Source organism: Chelonoidis abingdonii, chromosome 11 (genome assembly GCF_003597395.2).
Source record: "Chelonoidis abingdonii isolate Lonesome George chromosome 11, CheloAbing_2.0, whole genome shotgun sequence".
Classification (NCBI taxonomy): Eukaryota; Metazoa; Chordata; order Testudines; family Testudinidae; genus Chelonoidis; species Chelonoidis abingdonii.
Genome location: NC_133779.1, coordinates 62662072 through 62668312, shown reverse-complemented (window position 1 = coordinate 62668312; position 6241 = coordinate 62662072).

Sequence of the window (6241 nt, the reverse complement as noted above, 5' to 3'; positions counted from 1 at the left end):
ATTTCTTTAACTTGCTGGCAAGATACTGTGGGAGACGGTGTCAAAAGCTTTGCTAAAGTCAAGATACATCACGGCCCCTTTCCCCTCATCCACAGAGCCAGTTATCTTCTCAGTTGTTTTCTCTTCTGCAGCTTCAGAAGTTTTTCAGCTCACTCTCCTCGTGGGACTGGTTCAGGAAATACCTGGCAAAGCTCTTTAGAGGCACATCATCCTGGTGAAAACAGAGCTGCGGAGGTCTGCGTAGGAGGCGGTTGTAGTTCTGTCGCACCTGGGATGGAGACGGAGACATGGTGCCGCTGCTGTTGTTGCTACTGCTACGGGAGCCGAGAGGCCACAAGGGTCGGAGGTGGGGGGTCCGAGCGGCGGCGGTTCTGTCCAAACACTGTTGAAGCAGGAAAGGCGTCAGTTTGGCCAGGCACGACTTGCCCTTGGTGAATCCAGGCTGACTGGTCCTGATCACCTTCCTCTCCTCCACGTGCTTCAAAGTGGATTCCTTGAGGACCTGCTCAATCTCTTTATCTCTTGCCTGCCTGCGTGTCTGGGCCTGATCCTGCTTTCCTCGCTGAACCATCCCTTCCCACGGGCCCAGGCTTTGTCCCACTAACAATTTAGCAAGGAGGGGGGGCTCCTCAGCTAGCCTCCACCCCAGGGCTGGCGCTTCCATTTAGGCGACCTTCGCGGTCGCCTAGGGCACCAGGATCTGGGAAGGCGGCATTTTACTGCCGTCGGCGGCAATTCGGCGGCAGGGAGTCCTTCCGCGCTCCGGGACTGGCTGCCGAAGTGTCCAGAAGAGCAGGAGCGCGGAAGGACCTCCCCGCCACAGAATTGCCACCAATGACCAGGAGCATGGAAGGACCCCTGCCTAGGGTGCAAAAAACCCTGGCGCCGCTCCTGCCCCACCCCTCCTGGTCCCTTTTCTTCCTTCCCGTTCTCTCTGGTGGCTCTGGGGTTTCATTCTGCTGGGTAGGGAGCGACCCTTCCTGACAGACAGCACCGGGGTCCGGCACCACCTTACACACCAGGGCACCCACCCCCACAGGGTAAGAAAATCCTCTAGCCAGCCCTACCCTGGCACCCTTACTCATTTACACCCAGCGGCGTTAATTCTGTGACAGACAGAAACAACCAAAGAACTGGAGAGAGCAGACAGATAAACTGCGGAAGTGGGATACCCCGTAGACCGTAGAGATAAAGCAATGAAGAAATGAGGATTTCACACCCACAGCTGATAAGTGGTTTCTTGCCAGCCAGATGCCATCAAACTAAGTTTTCTGTAGCCAGCTTCCAGTCGGTGCCTTTCCCTGGGGGAAGTGAGGGCCATTGGGTCAGGTCTTCATCTCAACAGCCCGATATGACACGGTGGTTGCTGCTCGGCTGCTCTTTGAACCTGGCTGCAGATGAGGCCTGACGCTGACCCGTACAGGGCCCTGCCGGCCTCCATGGCCCAGCCCCCAGGGGACGATTTCTCCCCGTGTGACACCCCCTCCTGCATCTGCCAGGGCCGGACCCCCCCTTGAAGGAGCAGCGGGGGAGGGGGGATGGAGACCCCTTCGCTATAGAGTCTGTCTGGAGCTCCCCTGAGGCTGCAGTGACAGGATTGCTACCCCACCCCCAGTGTCTGGGTGGGGGCAGGGGGAGGGGCAGGTGAGCCCCTCCCCCCCAGGGGCAGGCAGGGCCTTGGGGAAAGGGGAGGCAGGGTGCCAAAGGGCCGGGCAATGAAGGTGCTTTGCGCAAGCTCCACTGCCTCCCCCCACACACACTTCCCCCATCTCTGCCCTTTGCCCCCAGCTGGTAACCAGGCGTCTCCAGCGGGTCCCGCAGCAGCAACGGGCAATGGGGCGAATCCCCCACCGACCGGGCAGCCCTTGGACAGGGATTCTCCTGGCAGGTTACGGGTGGCGGGAAAACATGGGGCTCTGGGCATCTTCCCCAGGGCTGACCCCCCTTCCACAAAATCTGCCTGGGGAGTGGATTCCTGGAGGCTAGAGGGGGGCAGGCCACGTGGGGAACCTGCCCCCAAACACAGACTTTGCCCTGTATGTGGGATCCCCCCCTCAAGTGATAGTACCCCCCCCACACACATACACACAGATGTGGGGCTCTGGGTCCCCAGGACCTGCCGCAGCCTATGTGGATGGGGAGTGACACGCCCCCAACAGCTGCTGCTATTACAGTTGGTATCTGCATTGATCCTGCACCCAGGACCCCACTGCTGGCTGCAGAGACCTCCCCACGCAGACCCCACTCCTCCACCCTCCCCAGATAGAGCCTAGGAGTCCTGGCTTCCAGCCCCACTGCTCTAACCCACCAGCCCCCACGCCCCTCCTAGAGCCAGAAAAAGAACCCAGGAGCCCGGGCTCCCAGAACCCCGCTCTGTCCCATGTAGCTGTGGAGCCTTACAATAAAGTTTGTGGCTGGATAACAGCTCACTACTGCTGCCAGGGAGCTGGGTGTGAATCCTCCATGGGGCTGTGGGGCAGGAGTCCCACGGGGCGAGAGCTCCCCTGCAGGTCGAGGTGGATCCCCCCTGTAACGCTCTTTCTGTTCCCTGCACAGAAATGCTGCCCAGGCACAAGGTGACGCCTGCCCAAACCCAGGTGCTGGAGAACAGGTCCTTCACCCTCATGGTTAACAGCTCCCCTAGCACCGACACCGAGCGCTGCCTCCACAGCTCCCACTGGCTGGGAACCACAGCCAATGGGAGCCGTGGGGTGGGGCCTGTGGGGAGGGGCAGCTTGCAGAGCCCCCTGGGCTCCCTTACGCCTGGGGAAGCAGGAACGTGCCGGCTGCTGCCCGGGAGTCACCGGAGGTCAGCGCCGCCCGGAGCCCGCATCCCGAACCTCCTCCCACACCCCACACCCCTGCCCCAGCCTGGGGAGAGTGGGGGAGAGCGAGCAACAGAGGGAGCAGGGATGCAGTGGGGGATTGACCTGAACAGCAAACCCCGCATATGATGGAAACCATGTTCGGCGGGGGGGCGACAGCCCCATAGTTCCAGCACCTACAGCAGGACCTGAATCGATCCAGTGGGAGGGGGGTCTGTTCTGTTAGCCTGGACCCACAGGCAGGGCAGCCCCACAGGGCCCCTCCTGAGACTGTCCCCTCCCAGCCGCACCAGCCCACTTCCTCTTCGGCTGCTAGGGAACAGTGTGTGTGTGTGTGCACGCGCACACACACATGGTCGGGGGGGTTGACTCTGCCACTTCCTGGAGGTGTCTGTCTGCTGGGGTTCACAGTCCTTCACAGCACCCCCACCCCACTCTTGCTGGCTACCCTCAACCCCTCCCACCGGGTATTGCTGAACCAGCCGATTGCAGCATTTCCTGCCTGTTCTCTGCATTGCCTGCAGCTGGGAATTGGGGGTGGAGCAGAGGTAGGAGGTTGACTCATTGGCTGGATGCTCCCAAGTCACAGAAACCAAAGTGTTAACAGCACAGCCTTGTTGTCAGTAGGGGCCAGAGTTAACATCACAGAAACAGGAATGGGGCAGCTGTTGGATCTCCCAGAGTGATCGGCTCAGGCTCTCTGCAGACTCAGGCAGCACTGGTCATATCTGGGTCACATTTTCAGGGGTTTTTGTGAAGCCTCCCAACATGCACTGGGTTCCTAGTGCACACGCTTCCAGTGCAGGAAGGGGAAATCGGGCTCTAGCCGGTACCGAGTGGCCAGGCTGCCCCAGCACCGTGTACAGCAGAGTAATCGCAGTCCTGGCGGTACCTGGGAACGGGGCTGTAACAGGACGCAGACGCCCAGACTCACCCGGGTTCTGCTTTGGGCCAATAACTGACTGGTCGGCGAAGGGACAAGCCGTGGAGCTCACACACTCAGCGTTCAGTAAAGAGTCTGCCACAGAGCCCTGTGGGGAATTTCCCGCTGCTGTCGGGGAGCTGGGGACCTGCCCACGCTGTGTGCGCTAGGTCAGGAGCCAGCGACGGGGCGCTGGGGACCCCCCCACACCGCGTGTGCTGGGTCAGGAGTCAGCAACGGGGCACTGGGGACCCCCTCCCCCCTATGCTGCGGCCGGGCCAGGAGCTGCCGACAGGGTGCTGGGGACCACCCCACACTGCGTGCGCTGGGTCAGGAGTCGGCGACGGGGCGCTGGTGACTCCCCCACGCTGCGTGCGCTGGCTCAGGAGCCGGCGAGGGGCGAAGGCCGTGGGAGGTGCTGAGCGGAGACCCACTGGCCAGGAGGGAGGTTGCTACAGGCGTCCATGCAGCTCGGTCTGGGGACCAGGCTCAGTCACTAGTTATTAAGGAACGTGGCCATGGAAGGGAAGGGACAGATCGAGGGGAGCGGATTCTGCCCTTCCCCCGGGAGTGGGTTCTCCCTGGTGATTTGGGGGGGTCACGTTGAGGAGCCGGGGGAGGAGCTAGGTGTGTTCACTCCCCCCACCCCACCCAGTCACAAAAATAGCTGATCCCGGCTAACCCTCCCCACCGGGAGCCGGGACACAAGCAATTCTTGGATGTATAAATTACGTGCCAGGCCCGGAGGCGATGGGGCTCTGAACCGCCAGGCCCAGAGGCACCGGGGCTCTGAACCGCCAGGCCCAGAGGTGCCAGGGTGTGAACCACCAGGCCCGGAGGTGCCAGGCTCTGAATCGCGAGGCCCAGAGGTGCTGGGCTCTGAACCGCCAGGCCCAGAGGTGCCAGAGTGTGAACCGCCAGGCCCAGAGGTGCCGGGCTCTGAACCGCCAGGCCCAGAAGTGCCAGGGTGTGAACTGCCAGGCCCGGAGGTGCCGGGCTCTGAACCGCCAGGCCCAGAAGTGCCAGGGTGTGAACCGCCAGGCCCGGAGGTGCCAGGGTGTGAACTGCCAGGCCCGGAGAGACCGGGGCTCTGAACCGCCAGGCCTGGAGGAACCGGGGCTCTGAACTGCCAGGCCCGGAGGTGCCAGGGTGTGAACCGCCAGGCCCGGAGGTGCCAGGGTGTGAACCGCCAGGCCCGGAGGGACCGGGGGTCTGAACCGCCAGGCCTGGAGGAACCGGGGCTCTGAACTGCCAGGCCCGGAGGTGCCAGGGTGTGAACCGCCAGGCCCGGAGGTGCCAGGGTGTGAACCGCCAGGCCCGGAGGGACCGGGGGTCTGAACCGCCAGGCCTGGAGGAACCGGGGCTCTGAACTGCCAGGCCCGGAGGTGCCAGGGTGTGAACCACCAGGCCCAGAGGTGCCGGGCTCTGAACCGCGAGGCCCAGGGGTGCTGGGCTCTCAACCACCAGGCCAGGAGGGGCCAGGCTCTGAACCACAAGGCCCGCAGGTGCCAGACTCTGAACCGCCAGGCCCGGAGGTGCCGGGCTCTGAACCGCCTGGCCTGGAGGGGCCGGGGCTCTGAACTGCCAGGCCCGGAGGTGCCAGGGTGTGAACCGCCAGGCCCGGAGGTGCCGGGCTCTGAACAGCCAGGCCTGGAGGGACCGGGACTCTGAACCGCCAGGCCCGGAGGTGATGGGGCTTTGACCCGCCAGGCCCAGAAGTGCTGGGACTCTGAACTGCCAGACCCGGAGGTGCCAGGGTGTGAACCGCCAGGCCCAGAGGTGCCGGGCTCTGAACCACCAGGCCTGGAGCTGACGGGCTCTGAACTGCCAGGCCCAGAGTTGCCAGGGTGTGAACCGCCAGGCCCGGAGGTGCCAGGCTCTGAACCGCCAGGCCCAGAGGTGCCAGGGTGTGAACCGCCAGGCCCGGAGGTGCTGGGCTCTGAACCGCCAGGCCCAGAAGTGCCGGGGCTCTGAACCGCCAGGCCCGGAGGTGCCCTGACTCCGCCCTGGCACAAATTGAGCTCTGGGCACTGGCCCCCGGTGCTGTTACCCCCACAGGGGGATTGAATCTCAGGGGCAGAGGAAGGAGCTGCCCCACATGTGGCCCCTTGGCTGACTGTAGGGCCGGCAATGACACCAGAGATGGGGTGGAGTGAGTGAATTTGGGGGTGGCCCCCCCAGGGGCACGGCCCAGAGCCCCAGGCCGGGAGGGGTTGGCTGGGGGGGAAGGGAGATGCCCCCCCCCAGTTCCACACGGATCCAACACCCCCTGGGTTTCTCATGGGGTAAGAACCCCCAGGCCGGGGAAGGGAGCGGGTTGGGGGGTTGTTGAAGGTGCCTGGGCAGCCTCCAGGAGGAGCCAGAGACCAAGATGGGACGATTCTGCCCAGGACTGAGCCTCATGGGAGAGTCCTGCCCACCCACTTCTCTGCCAGTGCCCCTCACTCCCAACCCGCAGCCCCCTGCCAACCCAGCCCTGCCCCCTAGCTCTGCC